Source organism: Pelodiscus sinensis, chromosome 2 (assembly GCF_052426305.1).
Source record: "Pelodiscus sinensis isolate ZL-2025 chromosome 2, ASM5242630v1, whole genome shotgun sequence".
NCBI lineage: Eukaryota > Metazoa > Chordata > Testudines > Trionychidae > Pelodiscus > Pelodiscus sinensis.
The window spans coordinates 90,589,606-90,609,869 of record NC_143053.1 but is presented as its reverse complement, the minus strand read 5'-3'; positions in this window follow the sequence as shown (position 1 = coordinate 90,609,869).

Here is a 20,264-nt window from a genome sequence, read left to right as displayed (position 1 = left end):
TGACTGGTCATATTAGGCACAATTTTTTACATTTTTTTTTACCATAGCCACATTTATACCTACTATTACATGTAGAATGAATGATGTTCTGGGGTTTTTTTTTCTACCGAACAGCTATGGGTACAGCAGCATGGAAAATGTCAGTTGTTACAATCATTTTAGTTTTGTTACAATAATTTTAGTTTTGTATGCTAAAAAACAGTCTTACAGACAGCAAGTAAACATCTACCAGCAGCTTAGATCCCAAATCTGATCTTTTCTAAAACATATCTTAGGAAAAGTTTTAATACAGGCCCTGATCCAATTCCCATAGAGGATCCACTGGAAGACTCCCATGGTAATTAGATCAGGACCTCAATTTTTTCCCTTGGACAGGTCTCTCTGAAAGAGGAAACACTGGGAACCTTTCTATTACCCTGGTCATTTCTGAAGACTCACATCCATGGGATCCTCAATCAGATTGATAAATCAGCATTGAGGACCACAAAACTCTCCCCATAGGCAGAACATGATGCTTTGTCTTCACAGACAGGTCTTCCTCCCAGCTGTGGAGTTGAAAATATGGTCAGGAATTTGAGTTCACCCACACAGCAATATTATACAAAAAAAAATGTTGACCTAATTATAAACCTTATCAAAGGAAAAAAGGCATTTTGTTTCCTAAATTGTCTCTTCGTTTCTTTAAAAAAAAAAAAAAAAAACCCTTTTCCTAGTCATGGAATTTGTGAAATAATGAATAAAATGTAGATGCAGTGGAACAGTGGAAGGAAAAACTACAACTTTCAGGAAAATCTATAGTCCAATTGAAATGATTAGCATAGAAAAGGGTTGTCTGTATTCCTAATGCAGCTGGTCTTAGAATGGTTTTTTTCATGTACAATGAGCTGCCTTGGAGGTAGCTGATCCAGTTCCAGAAAGCTTAATGATTGGTTTCCAAGAAATCTAAAAGACAAGACCATGCACTACACTAGTATCAGATTTCACCTCTCCTCATTATTTAGACCCCTCTAGCAATTTCCCCTTAACAAGTGCATCCTACTGTGCCTTGCTGAATTCCATTTTTTTAAACATGTTTTGTTATTTCAGATGAATCTGGTCCACTTGTCTGGATACTGACTCTATCAGAGCTATTTCTAATTGCTGTTCATGCCGCCATATCCTTTCTGGCAGATTTGAAAGGTTAACCATCATTCCTGTTTTTAATTTAGAATTCATAATTTTTTTCACTTGTGCTTTTCTACAGGCTAATAAAACAGTGTCTGCAGCTTCATCCAGATCTCTGTCATTGTCAGGAGAGATTTTAATTTTAAAAGAAACTGAAGTTTAGCACTTTGAGCATAATCCTAGTGTAATATAGTCATGTACTACACTTTGTTTCTTAATTATTGAATAAAATAGTTTGACGGCATTAAAGTCTGTAAAAAGCATAAGAGTAAAGCACTTAAGATTCATATTAAGCACATTTAGACCCTGATTCTGGAACAAGGACTGATTGAGTCATCTAAGATGACCTAAAGGGTCATCTTAGATTTTTCATGCAGGATCAAGGTTTTAATTTCATTTAAAAAGACTCATGCAAACTGATTTATGAATGTTTAGGGAAAATGTATTAATTTAGGAATTAGGATATGATGTCAATTCATAAATTTGTAATACAACTGAAAGGCACACTATCAACATGACATCTCGATACGTTTCTTTAAAAAGAATTGTTTGAAATACCACATCCACCTCTCCTTCTGAGTACCTCTCCTAGTTTGTTGTTGATGTTTTGTTTTTGTTTTTGTTTTTGTTTTAATTTGCCTACAGATATTTTTCTCCTGATAATGTTTGAAATCCCAGAAAAATAGGGAGACTGATTATAGTGAAAATGATTATATGCTTGGTACATTCAAATGCACAATATAAACAAAAAATAGAGAAGCATTTCTTTTCTCTACCAGTAGGCAGGTCTATACAAGGGGCATAGGGGGCAGCTCCCAACCAGGGGCAGACCCAGACCCCTGCCCCTATTTTGATGCCCTGGACCGCATCCTGGGGGGCGGGACAGTCCGTGCCCCCCAAGTGGTCATCAACCCTGGGGCAGAGTTTGCTGCCTCCTGCTGCTCCAGCCCCTGCTGCCTCCCCAGTTACTGCTCCTCCTCCCACTCCTTCTCCCCCTCCTGCTTCTTCTTCCCAACCCTTCCCATATCCCCAGTGACACTGAGGCTCCCGCACTCGTGGTGCTGGGAGGCAGTTGGGCTGGTGAGACCCCCAACCCTGAGCCCTAAGTTTCTCCTCCTCCTGCCTCCCCCTGCCAGCTCCCTCCTCCCAGGTTTCCCCCTCCCCTCTCCCACCTTCCTTCCTCCCTCTCCCACCTTCTTTCCCCAATCTCACCTCAGTTTCATTCTGCCCCCCGCCCCCCCCAGTTTTGTTAAAGAGGCTTTGTTGTAATGAACACGTGTCTTTTATTGTACAGCAGGAAGGGGAGTTAGGGAGGAGTAAGTGGAAGGACATGAGGGAGGAATGAGGCACAAGCCCCCAGTGGGGCAGACCAGGGAGACTATTACTGCCTGCAGAGCGTGCAGCCAGGCTCACAGCAACACATCCAAAAGAAGCACCAGAGTGCCCAGGGGCGGCTCCGGCTCCATGCTGCAGAGTGCTGTGGTAGCAAATAGCAAAACGCTATTTTGAATTGCATTTTATGTCTAGATGCGTTATTTCAAAATAAGCTATTTCAAAATAACGCTGTAGTGTAGACATACCCAAAGAGTCTTAGCCATGAAAATACAAAACCAAATGAACTGTTGTAATCCAGTTTGTCAAGAAAGCAAACATGCTGAATTAGGGGTCTGATAGTTATTGCAAGCAGCATTAGAGACTTTTACTAGTATACTATTTTCAGTTCTGGTGTCTATGCTTTAAAAAAGATTGTGGCAGATTGCAAATTGTGAAAGAAAGTTAAAAGATGGATATAAGATCTGAAAAGCCTGCCCTCCATTAAGGCTATGTCTACACTGCAGCGCTATTTCGGGATACTAGAAGTATCCCAAAATAGCTATTCTGCATCTTTTGTGAGTGCCCATTATTTCCAAATAGATTTTGAAATGATGGGCATGCTATTCCGGAGTCCCTGTGACCCTCGCTCCATGAAGGTTAAGGAACGTTTCAGAAAGTGCTTTATTTCTAAATAAACTACTCAATTTGCATAACACAAATTGCGTTACTTATTTCGAAGTAAGGGTACAGTGTAGACACAACCTAAAAGACTAAAGAACCTCCGCCTATTTTGCTTAACAAAGCCAAGAGTTAAGAGATGACTTAATTATAGTCTATAAACTGCTACATAAGGAGTGACTGGAAGGGGAATCAGGACAGGAAAAAAGTATTTTTTTTGTCAGTGAGGAATGGTAAACTACCGGAACAATATACCTAGGATATGGTAGATTCTATATCACATGGACTCTGAAAATCAAGTTTATAGATGCATTTCTAAAACATTCTGCTCTAGCTCAATAAGAAGTTAAGGACTTGATTCAAAAATTACTGGGCAAGCTTTTTATAGCTGTGTTATGAAGACCAAATAATCATAATGGTCCCTTCAGGTCTTCAAATCTATAGAATTCCATGAAATATGCCTGTTAAAGCATAAAGTAAAAGAAAATAGAGATTCGGTGAGGGGAACAGCACAGTATATCAATAAAGAAACAGCAGAATACATGGCAACAAACTTGTCAATACAGATGGCCTACCTTGCCTCAAACAAAAGTTAAGTTCATCTTTATCGGGATCTTTAATTTTTATACATGTATGTTTGCATTTTTTTTTAAAGTATAATTGTTCATCATTTGGGATGGTGTTTCTGAACAAATAAAACAAAAAGAGATATATGCAGGAAAGACGCTTCTAGAGACTTCATATGGTAGGTCTCAGTACACATAGAAGTATTGTTGATTTTTCTACTTGCTAATAATGCCCACAACTCTGAACCCACATGTTTCCCTAAGCTACATCTCAACAACAGATTTCTCGTCCTATATTTTTCCCTACTAGAAGATATCATCCTGAAGACCATTTCTCCTAAGGAGACAAAAATTCTTCCTCATGAATTAGTGTTCCAGCACAAACAAATGAGAGGAATGCCACCAGTGCACTATAAACCACGGCGCTTGGGGTAAGAGTTGAAGAGGCATTAACAAAAGAGCCCTTAAACAGCACCTAGCCATGTTGGGTTCTCACTTGTCTTAATAAAGAATGTGCCATGCATTTTATCTCCCTCTCTTTTCCCTTTCAGTTCATTCATTTCACAGTGAACAAAATCCACACCATCCTTCAATAGCCACAATATGCCACTTAATTCTTCTACCCCTTTTAGTTCCACACCCTTGGGGTCACCCCCCACGAATGTTGTCCTAGCTGGTGATCAAGCAGGCCAGAGCATCCTTTAAGTAGCAGTTCCCACTCCTTGGATGATGAGTTAATGTATCATAATGTGATAATGTTAAGTGACTTTCAATTGAGACTCATAGACTCATAAGTTATTAGGTCAGAAGGGACCATCATGATCCTCTAGTTTAGCCTTCTGCACATTTCAGACTGCAAAACCTCACCCATTCACTCCTGTAATAGATTTTGAGTAACAAAAGTCCTCAGATAATGTTTTAATGAGTTCATGTTACAGAAAATTCACAATTTACATTAATTTAAACCTGAAAATGACCTGTTCCCCATGCTGCAAGAAACGTGAACCCCCAACCCAATGTCACTGCCAATCTGACCTGGAAGAAATTCCTCCCCAGTGCCAAATAAGGCAGGCAGTTAGACCATGAGCATGTGGGCACCAGTCAGACACCTGGGAAGAACTGCCTCTAGTAACTCAGAATCCACCCCATTCAGTGGCGGATGGAGATACTTGCTTTTGCTCCTTGTTTTTGCAGATAAGATACATGTTACAACTTTCATTATATTGTCCCTGCCATAAATTTATCAAGCTTAGTCTTGAAGCCAAGTTGATTTTTGTTCCCCACTTCTTCCCTTAGAAGGCTGTTCCTGAATTTCACTTCAATCAGATGGTTAGGTACCTACACCTAATTTCAACCCTAAATTTGTTGATGACCAGTTTATATCCATTTGTTGTTTTTCCCACATTGGTGCTTAAGTCAAATAACTCTTCTCCCTCCCTGGTATTTATCTTTCTGATGTATTTATAGAGAACAGTAATATCTCCCCTCAGCCTACTTTTGGTTAAGCTAAACAAGTCAAGGTCTTTGATTCTCTGCTCATGAAGTAGTCTCTCTATTTTTCTGATCATTTTAGTAGCCCTTCTCTACACCTCTTCCAGTTTGAGATTATTGCTGTTGAGCATGGGAAACCTCCACCCCACCCTCAGTGGTTAGTGGTCCCACTTTTTCTTTCTTTTTAATCATATGACTAAAGAACCTTCTGCTGTTGATTTTTAGTTCCTTTTCAAGGCCCAACTCTGCTCAGCTGTCGGCAGAGACAGCAAATCCAGACACAAGATATAGGATGTAAAAAGTATAACAGTTATCCAAAGTCAGAGGAATGACACTAGCTCAGGTGTAAAGGAAGAGGCATAGTGGTAACTTACGCCAGTAGCTTCCCACAATCAAGTTTTTCCAGTCTAGTCTTGACTGATGATGCATGTCCCAATTGAATAGTGATATTAATGACATGAGATGTCAGATAAGGCAGCCAATTGCAATTATTTAATTAGAGGTCATTAGTCAAAGATTAATTCAGCACAATAAAGCATATTGAAAAGAAAACCATATTTTAACTCTCTAACTGGGGAAGCAAGAGCTGGTTATCCACTTCCACTTCCAATTTAGCTTCCAAAAATTATTCCCTTTTATTGTGTATGGAACAATGAAATTCCTTTGTGGAGAAGTGAAGCTACTTTCCCATAACTGATCCCACTATGTGTTCTAGTTTTAATATCTTAATTTGTCTAATATCATAAAATAAATTCCATAAGTAATCTCAGTTTATATGATTGATAAGTAAAGGGATCCTAACCCACTCATTTTTACTAAGAACATCCATGGCAACAAGTAATTCCTAATACATTAAAAACATTTTTCAGTAAATCATCATTTCATAAGCCACAGAAAAAAATCTGCAATGACAAATATCCATGATGAATCACAGAGCATATCTGAATTATAAATACCCCTTATCGAGCACACTATCTTGTTCATTACAACTCACAGCTATAGTAGTGGGCATTATGTGTTGGCAGCCTCTGGGGAATATGTGGACACAATTCCCCACATGGTCAAAATAAAATATTATGTGTATTCCATTACTAATTACAAACATTTCTTTGTTTGGATGCCTGCTATGGTTCAACCTAAGTAGAAAGAAATTTTCAGTTTGATAGGTACCAAACATTAGATTTCATAGAGACTCTTGGTTCAGACACAGAAAGGAGTTGTCTAAACAAACATATAAAAGAATTATAGGTGCTTTAATATCTACTAACACTGGGTATATGATGATGGGTATGTTATGCGCTTATGAGTGATTGAACTCTGACACAGGAAACAAACCCCAGATTTATGTAGATTATGCAGACAGCAGAATTGTAAGGCACTCCCAAAGGATGTCTACACACTTGACAATAGGACAGTTTGGGCATGTATACACAGCAGGGCTAACCTCGAAATAAGCTACTCAACTTGAGCTATGTCAATTGCGTAGCTTAAGATGAAATAGCTTATTTTGACTTTTTGACTATCTACACAGCAATTTCAAAATAGAGCACTCTTCTCCCAACTTTCCTTACTCCTCATACAATGAGGTTTACAGAAGTCAGAGTAAGAAGTCGATTCTTTTAAATTCATTTTGAAATAATGGACTTGCTGTGTTGATGTGCACTACGTTATTTTGGAATAATGTTATTCTGAAATAACTCCACTGTGTAGATATGCCCTTTGATGGTAGTTTAATATAAAATAGGTCAATGCAAAAGTAATTCCCATCAGATGAACTACTTTAAATTTTGCATACAGATTGTTTTACATTAGCTACTACCTCTCTAGTGATGCTGGCATGTAATGCCGTATGCCTTAGGGTCCAACATTTAAACTATAGCACTGCAAACACCATTCCCCCCCCCCCACAATTTGAGGATTGTTTCTTTTAAAATATATATCCACATGGTGTAGCCTTATGCTAATATCAAGATTCCTTTGAAATGAATAGAACATTGGGAGATAACAAGAATGTCTTCCCATCGTGGATGTAGAATAGTAATAGAGATGTAGCTGTGTTAGTCTGATCTTGCTGAAACAAAAGACAGGACTATGCAGCACCTTAAAGACTAACAAGATGGTTTATTAGATGATGAGCTTTCGTGGACCAGACCCACTTCCTCAGATCAAATTCTAGAAGAGAATTGGCATGACCAAAGGAATAAAATGAAAAAAAATGAACACATTCTAAAACTGACAAACCTTCTCTTGAAATGACCCTTATTTCTCATACAATGAGGTTTACCAGTTATTTCGAGAGAAGGGTTTTCTCTTGAAATAACCATGTCTTAACAGCATTTGTTATTTCGAAATAGCGTTATATCGAAATAGCGCCATAATGCGAATATGCAAATGAAGTACGGGATATTTAAATCCCGACTTCATTTGCAACCCTCTCTTGAAAGAGGGTGCAAGTGTAGACATACCCTTACTGACTAACAGATTTATTAGGGCATATGCTATTATAGGTAAAACCTACTTCATCAGATGCATTGGAGTGGCATTTACAGAGACATGGGTCTATATAAGGACAACAAAAGAAAGTTTACTTATATAAAAGAGGCTAATTAAGTCAGGGTGGAAGTGGCTCATTCATAGTAGTTGATGTGGAAATGTGAATATCAAGAGAGGGGAAATTGCCTTTGTAGTACGTTGACCAGTTAAGATCCTTATTCAGTCCTATGTTGATAGTAATGCATTTGCAAATGAGCTCCAGTTCATCTTGGATTTTGAAGTATATAAAAAATGTCTTACTGTTCAAGGCTCCATAAAGGCTGAAAGCATTGTTGATTTCTGCTTATCATTAGTGATCCTAGTGATGACTACATAGTTGGTGGACCTTATTTTCCACTTCCACCAACTTTCATCAGATGTCCTTTTTAGAGCCCATATATGTTAAAGGGATTCTACATGTGGTCAATCAACCATTCTGAACAGGCTGGTTATAGCTGCTATTGTTAATTAGCCTTTTGAGGATTTTGTGCTGTTACCCCAGGCACTGAGAACATGGAAAGCAAAGGTGAGAGAACCAGCAAGCCTGTGCTCTCCAAAGAGTATTTTTGTGCTCATCCACATTCTTTGTTTGCAATAGGATTTCATATCGTTGTCACTAGCAAACAACTTGTGGAGTAACTGACTCTGTGTCAAGATTACGTAATGCTGTGTCATCATTTTAGGAATCTGATGCGGCTTAAATGTGACAGCCTAGCCCACATCTGACACAATATCACTACACTTTATATTTTAAGTGCTCAGCTTGGCTTTACACAAATTTATCTAATTCTACAGCAACCACCTTAGTTACGGCATGTGCTTATCAGTAGTATGCAAGAGCAAGTGATGCCTGATATAAAATAATTGCCTTCATGTTCCTGGGCATGGTAAGATATTTCCCCAGATCATTGAATTGTGTTTTTGCAAGATGCTGTGATTGGCTTGGGGAACACTATCTTTCTGATATGCCAAACAATGTCCCATTCCTATGTAAAATACATTGTATGCACTTCATGTATTCATCTGTAATTTTTTGTCACTATGGGTACATCTAAACTACATGGCTCTGTCGACGGAGCCATGTAGATTTGTTGTTTTGGCAAAGTCAAATGAAGCCGCGATTTAAATGATCGCGGCTTCATTTAAATTTACATGGCTGCCGCGCTGAGCCGACAAACAGCTGATCAGCTGTTTGTCAGCTCAGCGCTCTAGTCTGGACGCTCCCCTGCCGACATCAAAGCCCTTTGTCGGCAGCCCCGGTAAACCTCATCCCACGAGGAATAACGGGGCTGCCGACAAAGGGCTTTGATGTCGGCAGGGGAGCGTTCAGACTAGCGCGCTGAGTGGACAAACAGCTGATCAGCTGTTTGTCGGCTCAGCGCGGCAGCCATGTAAATTTAAATGAAGCCGCGATCATTTAAATCGCGGCTTCATTTGACTTTGCCTAGGTGTCTAATCTATATGCCTCTGCCGACAGAGGCATGTAGTCTAGACACAGCCTATCAGTCTTTGAAAAGCAGCTGTCTGTGCTATAACAAGTGTGGTCAAGTCCTGATCTAGCTTGTTTTACTGCTCACTTGCCAAGGCTGCAATGCACATAACTAACAAAGCTTTTCCAATTCTTAACCATTGTCATTTGCCTGTGGGTTCACATGCCCTGCCTTTTGTCTGTTTATGTCTATAGAGAGTAAGCTCTTCAAGGTAGAGCTTGTCTCTTTTCTATGTTCTGACAACACTTCACATGAAGTAGTCTAATCCCAGCTGGGGGCTTTGGGCACTGTCATAATATGAATATGTTATTGTAATATAGCTATAGAAGTGTTCAGTATTTGTTTGGCTCCATGGCAGCCCATATGATGTGTGGCTGAGGCGCTTGGCTTTCTGGGGTCCATAGCCTCAGGGCAGCAAGAATGGTGAACTTCCCCAGCTCAGGGACCCAGAGATTCCCTGGTCCACAGCTCTAAGGCAACCAAACAGGTGGAGCATTTGAGTCAGGAATCCATGGACTTTCCCGTTCAAAGATTTTTTTTTTAATCGGGAGGAATGGTATGTTCTGAATTGGGTCATAATCAAATTTAAAATATCGAACTTCTATGTAAATCAATCATATTCCTCCTCACACTGCTACAAACATTTGCTTTCTCTGAGTGTTCATGAGAATAAAATACCGTTGTTTGACTGTTCATGTAAAGCAAATCCAAAGGCAGCATGACCAAAGCACAATCACATTTAGTTTCAAGTGAATATTGAAACTTCTGTGCAATTCACTTCACTTCACTCTTCATTGCACGTATTCTCAATAATGGTTTCTTCTCGGGGGCGGGTGGGATGGGGGGGGCAGAAATACTGTTGCAACAGCTTAAAGAAGAACAAGATAAGCTGAGTAGTCAGCTGGCACCTTGATAACCCTTATTTTAAGAGCTCAATCCTGCTTCCATTGACGATAATGGGAGTTCAGCCATTGTTGGTGCTCGCCGTGGGAGTGAAACATTTGTGACCCATTTTGAAATGTTAGCAATGAAAAAATTCTACCAATTACTTATACTTACAGTTAATAACCTCCTAGAATGCTGAAATAAATCCATTGCTACTTCTGTTTCTCTATACTAACTCACCAATGAAAATTTCACAGACTAATAGACTTTGGTTTCACTCCATAAAAGGCATTGATTTCTGAGGCCTTGATTGGTAGAATCCTGTTTCAAGTCAATAATTATCCAATCCAAAATAACACTTTGCTGAAGTAGCTTGATAATGGAAGGCCTAGTTTTTCCATTCCTTCTAGTTATAAACATTTGTTTTTTGAAAACCACAAACTCCTAAATTGAATGTCCCCATTGAAGAACTTTCTTGTGTAGACAAAGGCACAGTTGTGTTACATACAACTCTCCCAGGCTAATCTCACTAACAGTCCCTCTAGTTCATGGAATAGCTATTAAGAGGCAGAAAAGTCAAAAACAAGAAAGCTGATTATGTTCCTTCAGTCTAGTGGGGAGCATTTTTCAGTGTTTGAAGGCTACAAAACAGTATCTCACTTACACAGAGATCTCTTTACATTGTTTGCATTAATGTAAATGAGAATCCCTAGCCATTAACTACAGGAAATATTTTACATTGTAAAGGAGTCACTGTGTACATGAGACTCAGGCATAAGCTTATTTTTTTCTGTTACCTACCCCAAAGTCCCAGTATTTTCTACCTTTTTATACCTCAGTTACTAGCCCTGATCTTCCAGCCTCTGCATTCATGCCAGATTTATACCAGCCACTGAAATTGAAGAAAATATATAGGTTTATTGGAAACTGTATGAGCTATCTACTTCTTCAAGCATTGCATAAATTCAGGGCCACTTAAACTCAGATAATTTAAAAAAGCTTCTGAGCCCTATTAATTTTTGTGTTGAGTGAACTGGAGAGATTCAGAGCCAGAATCCATTGGTTTATTTGTGGAGGGAAATGATGAACTGAGTCCTTAGTAATATCAATATCACAAAAACATATGACTGGGAGGAATCAAGATATGGTGATCAAGCACCTGTGGCAATAGTCTAAATCTTTAATACAGTAAACTTCCGATAATCTGGCACCTTTAGGACCCAGGGGGTGCCGGATTATCAGATATGCCGGACTATAAGAAGGGGGGGCTATGAGGGGTCTGGAGTCGGGTGGGAGGGGATGCCACCCCAGACCCCTCATAGCCCCCCCTTACGATAGTCAGGCTCTGCCCCAGGAGTCCCTGATTCAGACGCTGCTGGTCAGTTTCAGCAGCAGCTGAATCGGGGATGCCTGCAATAGAGCAGCTGGGGTGCTGCCGGGTTGGTCCCGCAGCGCCGAGGGGCGGCGCTACGGCACCAACCCAGCAGCACTCCAGCTGCTCTTGGGGACACCTGGGACAGAGCAGCTGGGGTACTGCCTGGTTGGTCCCGTAGCGCTGCCCCTCGGGGCTGCGGGACCAACCCGGCAGCATCCCAGCTGCTCTTGGGGACGCCTGGGGCAGAGCAGCTGGAGTGCTGCCGGGTTGGTCCCGCAGCGCCAAAGGACTGCGCTGTGGGACCAACCCGGCAGCACCCCAGCTGCTCTGCTCCCAGCTTCCCCAATTCAGATGCTGGTCAGTGCCAGACCATCAGGAGTCCCGGAGCATTGGATGCCGGACTAATGGAGTTTTACTATATCTGATTTGGGAGCCTAATGGAAAAGGGAAACTTCTACTGATACTGATTTTGTGTATGCTTCTGTTCTACCTTGTCTTAGTTTATCTAGACATTTAGCCCTGGTATACAAGTGGAGTATCCATACTACCAAGCCAGTTATTTTGAAATAATAACTCTGCTTTCCATGAGGAATAACACTTATTTCAAAATAGAGGCAGTAAGGATGCCCCACTGCTGCTATTTCAAAATAACTACTACCCAGAATCATTCAAAGGAGTTACTCCCCATTGCTTCCTGGGGATCTAAGATGAGATAGTGTGTCCATATTAGGGGAGCCTGCCTCAGACTAATTTCAAGGCTTTCCTGTAGCTATTAAAAATAATTTCCTAGTGTATACATGCCCTGAGAGACAGGATTTTTTAGCTCTTGGTCCTGGTTCAGACACTGACTCCATGTCGCTTTCGTTGTTTGTAAATAGCAATAATTATCATTACTATCTCATTTTTTGTGAAATTTAATTAATAAATGTGAAGCACTCTGAAAATGAAAAAGGCTTATAAATATGCAGAAGTTGTGGGGTTTCATGTTTTACAAATATTTTCATAGAATCACAGAACTGGAAGAGACCTCAGAAGGTCATCAAGTCCAGCCCCCTGCTCTAGGCGGACCAAACCCAACTAAATAATTTTATGTGCTTTGACTTCACACTACTTTTTTAAAAGTCTCAGAGGAGTAGCCATGATAGCTTGAATCTGCAAAAACAACTAGGAGTCCTGTGGCACCTTAAAGACTAACAGGTTTAAATCTTTTAAAACTATTTGAGTTAATTACTTTTATTCCATTCGTTTATATGCAGGGTTGTCAGTTGTTTAAAGAAACCTTTATTTTTAAGTTAAAGGGAAGACTTGTATGAAATATTGATACAAATTAAGGATGAAACAGACCTATGCAATTTCCCCAAAAGTTAGGTTGTGCTTTTCTATATGATGTATATAGTACACTTATCTTTCATTAGAATGTTTTTGCTTTAATAATCTTTGTACTGTTCAATTGTATTAACATTTATATATGGGCCAGATCTGCCACTACAGGTTGCTTACAGATTCCCCAGTAAACTGTTGACTGTGAGTCTGTTGCACTTCTGCAAACCACCACGTCTCTGACCTCTCTGAATCCTGTCCTCTGGTGTGTTGCGTAGCACCCACAATCACGATAGGATAAAATCTGCTTGCTGAAATTTCATGTATGTTTCCTGCAAAACAGTTAGCTAAATAAATAATGTAATTGAACGTTTTAGTTACACTAAAGATTTCTGGAGCAGCCATACACAGGCAGAGCAATGGTGACATCAAGTGGTAGTTTTGATTTATTCCCCATAGCTACTTTTTAAGACATTTGAAGACAAGTTCAGAATCATTGCACTAAAGCACTTTTTAGTCTGGTGGTAAGACTACCGCTCAGAACACCAATTAAAATGATTGCCTTTTATATTTGGTTTTTGTTTTATAGAAGGGGACAGAAGCAGCCATTTTTCTCTTTCTACTTTCATTTTTATCTTCAATGGAAGCTTTCGTTCTGCATCACTCATCCAGAGACCATCACAGGTATGTACATATTTGATGGGGAGCCAGTCAGAGTAGGCAAGGGTCTGCATGGCAGTTTTTACAGCATGGATCATGAATTTTAAGGCTGGAAACTTGTTTGTCTCTCTCCTGCATCAATATGAACGTTACACATGTGCCCCTGTCAATAGACCACACACTCATTTTGTACCCCTTGAATTCCCTCTGAACAGTTACTTTATGGCCTCTGAGTGCAATGGCTCTGCATAACTGGCCCATGAAAACCTCAGAGAGAATCAAACTGTTTCCAATCTAATGAGAATTGTATGTCTCACTAAACAATCAAACTTTAAGCCAGCATACACCGGGGACAAACATTTGCCCCAATAAGAATGAATGATCACCATAAATTAACATACAGACAAATGTTCAACACAATAGTGATCACTAACATCAAACTCCACTGCAACTGTTCTGTTCCATTCAGTTTTTTACCCAGGGGAATCCAGCTGGTTATAAAAATGTATATTGATGAAAGGCATAAATGGTATATCCTGTTTTTAATTTAATTAATTTAGTGACCTGCCTTCCGTAGTACAGCACAGATTTAGGTTTCAGTCACTTTCAACAAACAAAAATATATGGAAGAAGAAAATTGCTCTTTGTCTCCCTACCCAAAAAAAAACCAAAACCCCAGAGTGAGCACTTCTAATGTTTATGATAAGCTACAAAACATGAACAATAGGTCTAGTTTTGCTTGGAAACACTGCCGCAACCCCATGGCTACATCTACACTGGCAGCTTCGTGTGCAAGAACTGTTTTGCAGAAGAGTTCTTGCGCAAAAAGTTTTCCACAAGAACATGTCTACACTGGCATGTGCTTTTGCGCAAGAGCATCCATGACACTGTAAACGCTCTCTTGCAGAAGAAAGCTCTGATGGCCATTTTAGCCATAGGGGCTTCTTGCGCAAGAAATTCATGTTGCCTGTCTACACTGCCCTCTTGTGGAAGAGCTCTTAAGCGCAAGAGGGCTTATTCCTTGTGGGGAGAGGAATAACTCTTCCAGAAGAAGCCCTGTTTTACAACGCTGTACTGTAAATTTACTTGTGCAGGAACGCGTGTGCCGTGTAGTCAGCCAGCAAGTTTTTGCCCAAGAACAGCTGTTCTTGCACAAGAAGCTGTCAGTGTAGACGTAGCCCATGTGTTCTTCCCATTGACTTCTAATACTGCTGTGGGTGCTGTGCAGTGCTGCATTCTCCCAGCGCTCTATTTATTATTAATAAAAATGTGAAAGATCTCTGGAAACAGCCTATATGGAAATAAATGTGGTTTAAGCTGATTGCCATCCGGAGTAAAACTAAGGCATGGGTCATAATACTTCAAATATGCCATGAGGAATGGGCAAATCCAACTCTTAACCAGCAAGGTAACTGTTCCAATCCCTACCACTAAAGAGCAGGTAAAGTCATTCCTGGGATTAACAGGGTACTCAGTGCCTGTTTTTTCTACTGTACTCACCCCCTTAATGGACCTCCTGAAAAACAAGACCCTGTGAGAGAGGCAGAAGGAACCATTGTGACCATGCAGTGTGACCTGCATAACACAAGTCATAAAACCTGACCCAGCAATCTCTGCCTCAAGTCCATATTTTCTGTTTGAGGTATGTCATATCTTTTTAAAAGATATGCAGTCTTTATATAATAACGTAAAGTGAGGGAGAATCCATGGCATCCCTACATCAGTTGTTCTAGTAGTTAAGTGCCATCTCTGGTAAGCATAGAAAAAGACAGGACTATGTAGCACTTTAAAGACTAACAGGATGGTTTATTAGGTGATGAGCTTTCGTGAGCCAGACCCACTTCCTCAGATCAAATTGTGGAAGAAAATTGTCATGACCATATAGACCAAAGGGATACAATCAAAAAAAGTGAACACACATAAAAAGGACAAATCAAATTTCAAAACAGCGGGGAGATGAAGGGGGGAGGTAAATGTCTGTGAGCTAATGATATTAGAGGTGATAATTGGGGAAGCTATCTTGGTAATGGGAAAGGTAATTAGCATCTTTGTTGAGACCCAGGCGTAAAGCGTCAAATTTAAGCATGAATGACAGTTTAGAGGTTTCTCTTTGAAGTCTTGCATTAAAATGTCTTTAAAACAGGATGCAGGTAGTCAAGTCATTGAGACAATGCCCTTTCTGGTTGAAATGGCAAGAAATTGTTTTTTCACTGTGACTGTCATTCAAAAAATGAGGAGTAACATTAGTTTGAACCAAGGGGTTTGGTTCAAACTAACGCTTCCCGGCACACACTTTCACTTTCAAAATAACTGTTCAGCGAAGTAACGTGCCAGCTAGATCATGCTAATGAAGTGTGGAATATTTAAATCCCTGCTTCATTAGCAATTTCGGTCTCCTACATTTGCATCCCTAGTTCGAACTAGGGAGCAAGTGTAGACATACCTAAAGATACCAACAGAGACCAACTATATATATATATTTACAATAATAACTATACAAACTTGAGGAAGGGCATAAGAGCACAAGAAAGAACTTGGTTATTATTAAAAGAATTTTTATATATATATATAACTAGGAAGAATGCAGGAAGAAAAGGATGTAAGAAGAATAACTATCAACAGAAGAATCTCACGATTGAGGGAGCAAAGAGAGAGGTTGAGGAGACCAGTTCACTCCATCTGCAGCCTAAGGTGGTTGAGAGGAACTGGTGGGGGCCGGACCACACGAACAACACAAAAGAGTGTGAATATCGTGAGATGCCACCACGCATGCATGGTCCGGCCGAATACTGCTACGGAAAATTCTCTGTTCTGCGGTGCTGGGATGAGTCCAGTACTTATGGTGGAGCACCCACAGGGACATTACTCAAAGAAGAACAATGTTTACAGCATAGTTAGCAGGCTGAAGTGCAAAAAGTGTCCAAAAAAGAGTGTCAATCTCATTGGCTTTAAAAATTAATGAAATATTTGGGCAATCTATGTAAAACATAGTTCTAGTCTGCAAAATGACAGCATGTGGTTCAATTTTTTATGTCCATCAATTATTCTTGCATATCAAATGTGCTCGGTTTAGAAGTAAAGAGGCTGCAGGCTGAATTCTGCCACACTGACAACTATGCAGCCCCCATTCTCTGCAGATCATCCCCTGGCTGACAGCAGCTGATCATCTCTGTGCCTGTTGGAAGGTTTACAGAGGGGTAAAGTGGGTTCTGTAACTGGAATTCAGTAAATATTTTTATCTGATACGCAAGAGAGAAGAGAATCCAGCTTACTCTTTATTGAAAGAAATAAAATGTATTCTTAACTTGGGTTAGCTATTACTGTTCTTGTTACTGTGTAATACAGCAGTGCCTAAGGCCCAGCCCAGAATAGGAACCCATTGTGATAGGCACTGTACAGAATAGGAGACGGTCCATCTACCAAACACATTACAAATAAGGCTTCATGTCTGTCACGAGAGTCATGGATTCTGTGACTTTCTGCAACCACCATGACTTCTGCAGCATGGCTGACCCCAGGGATGCCCAAGCAACTGACTCCAGGACCAGCTGCTCATGTACTCTCCGCCCCCAGGACAACTACACCAGCTGCTACTGGAATGGCCCCAAGGACAGCCACAGCTTTGGTGGCTCCCAACAGTGATCCTGAGGCGGCCAGAGCAATCATGGTCTGGAGCCCCTAGTAGGGATCTCTAGCCTGCTGGCCACAGCAGCCACGTTCTGCTGCCCTAACTTACTAACAGTAGCAGCTGCCATTCATGGTACCGGGCAGGGGTCCCCAGCCAACTGGAGCAGCCATGGTCCACTACCACAGCAACTGGTGCCTCTGACCCAAGCATTCACACATACAGTTTCACACATAGGCTATGTCTACATTGCCATGATCTTGCACACATACGCTTTAACGCAAGAGTTCTTGCTTTAAAGTATTTGCGCAAGAGAGCGTCTACACTGATATGTGCCTTTGCGCAAGAGCATCCATGCCAGTGTAGATGCTCTCTTGCACAAGAAAGCTCCAATGGCCATTTTAGCCATCGGGCTTTCTTGAGCAAGAATTCATGTTGCCTGTCTACACTGGCTTCTTGCACAAGAACAGTTGCGCAAGAGGGCTTATTCCTGAGCGGGAGCATCATAGTTCTTGCTCAAGAAGCACTGATTTCACACATTAGAACGTCAATGTTCTTGCGCAAGAATTCCCCACCAGTGTAGACAGGCAGCATGATTTTGCGCAAATTCATGCCAATGTAGACACAGCCATACAGAATGGGAAGCGACTGTCTAGGAAGGAGTACAGCAGAAAGGAATCTAGGGGTTATAGTGGACCACAAGCTGAATATTAGTCAGCAGTGTGATGCTGTTGCAAAAAAAGCAAACATGATTCTGGAATGCATTAACAGGTGTGTTTTGAGCAAGAAACGAGAACTCATTCTTCCGTTCTACTCTGCACTGCTTAGGCCTCACTTGGAGTATTGTGTCCAGTTCTGGGCACCGCATTTCAAGAAAGATGTGGAGAAATTGCAGAGGGTCCAGAAAAGAGCAATAAGAATGATTAAAGGTCTAGAGAACATGACCTATGAAGGAAGGCTGAAAAAACTGGTTTTGTTTAGTTTAGAAAAGAGAAGATTGAGGGGGGACACAACAACAGTTTTCAGGTATCTAAAAGGGTGTCATAAGGAGGAGAGAGAAAACTTGTTCATCTTGGCCTCTCATAATGGGACAAGAAGCAATGGGCTTAAACTGCAGCAAGAGAGGTTTAGGTTGGACATTAGGAAAAAGTTCCTAACTGTCAGGGTGGTCAAACACTGGAATAAATTGCCCAGGGAGGTTGTGGAATCTCCATCTCTGGAAATATTTAAGAGTAGGTTGCATGGATGTCTGTCGGGGATGGTCTAGACAGTATTTGGTCCTGCCATGAGGGCAGGGGACTGGACTCGATGACCTCTTGTGGTCCCTTCCAGACCTAGTATTCTATGATTCTATGATAATCCATGTGTTTAGCTGAAATCAAGGAGGCCTAATTGGAAGTCCTCATGCACTAAGTTAGACTATAATTAGTGGGAATTCATTCACAATCCTGCTGAGTTATGCTGCACTTGTATTGAAGTCAATAGGACTATTCACAAGTACATGTACACATGTGCTTTGTAGTGTAGACATACCCTGGGTGATTAAACACTGGAATAAATTGCCCAGGGAGGTTATGGAATCTCCATCTCTGGAGATATTTAAGAGTAGGTTGGATGGATGTCTGTCGGGGATGGTCTAGACAGTGTTTGGTCCTGTCATGAGGGCAGGGGACTGGACTCGATGGCCTCTCGAGGTCCCTTCCAGTCCTAGTATTCTATGATTCTATGATTCCTCCCTAGTTGTGGCCCTCCAGCTCCTTCCCAGCTGCAGTCCCAACTGTCTGCTGACTCCTATGCCGGGAAGGATGTACAGTAAATACAGGAAATCTGTTCATGGGTTACATTTTCATGTTCTTTGACAAAGCTTAAGAAGGACGAAATATTTTGTTAACAATCGGTGGGATAGAAATTCCTCCATACTACTACTACTATGTACTCACCCTAAGTTTAGTCATAACCACTAAGTACTTCTCTAATTTTACTACTAAAATATCCTACTTCAGCCGATAAGAACAGATTATTCAAATTGCCATATCCAGTGGTATAATTAGACAGTTTTAAATGATAATGGTAAAAGGGGAGTTGAATATCAATTTCAACAAAGAGAACATTCATCAAGCTTCTCAAATTTACCTTTTCACAAAAAAATATTTTAAAATACCCAAAAAAGTTCAGAGTGCTGATATTTTTTCCTAAAACTGGCAAGTAAGCTCAGAGCTCCCTGCAATATTTTGTGACAAACTTTTTTTTCTACAAATAATGGAAATCTGGCAACACTGAAATGTATCTCACATTCAAGTCAAATTATCTGAATGTTTGCAACCAAACTATTTTTTCAAAAAAGTCTGAAAAATCAAAATGCTTTGTTCTTCCATTTTCAAAACAAAACATGTCAATGTTTTATTCGAAACAAGTTCAAACTTTACTTTAAAAATAGTAACCATTTTAATATGATCAAAATAGAAATGGAAACATTTTGATTTTGTTGAAATAACGTATCATTCACTGTGAAAAAAATATTTTTTGGGATTTGACAAAAGTTTTGAAAAATGTTTTCAGTTTTCCACAAAACTAACTTTTTCAGATTTTTTTTTTCAAAATTGGCAGCAAACCAAAAACTCCATTATTTACTCAGCACTACTCTTCATAGGTAGAGTGAAGGAAAGCAAACAAAACCAGACACAATCAACCTGAAAGCAAAATAAGTAGTTTCTGGAGACTACCAAAAGGTATTGTGACATGTAATAGAAAGCAGATGACCTGCTTGCTGTATTACTATGGCTACCACTGTTATGCAATTGCAATAGATTTTGTACAAAATATTCTATCAATTGAAAAGTTATACTCTCCTAAATATTATCATCCTGTTTAAATCCATGTATCATCATATGTAAAGTTATGAATATTGTATTAGAATCTCAGATATGTGCCTGGGTAACACGCACCAGGCAGATTCTCATTGGGGTTAGTCAGTCATGTATTGATGGTCCATTAAGGAGAATCAACTCTTCAGGAAGCCCCGGCCAGCCTGAAAGCATGAAGACAATGCATACCCCTTGACTCACAATGGCAGGTAGGAATGTGATCCAATACTCCATGTTTGTGCCAGCAACTTTCCATGCCTATTCCCTGAGGATATAAAAGTGGAAACTGTCTTTTTGGTT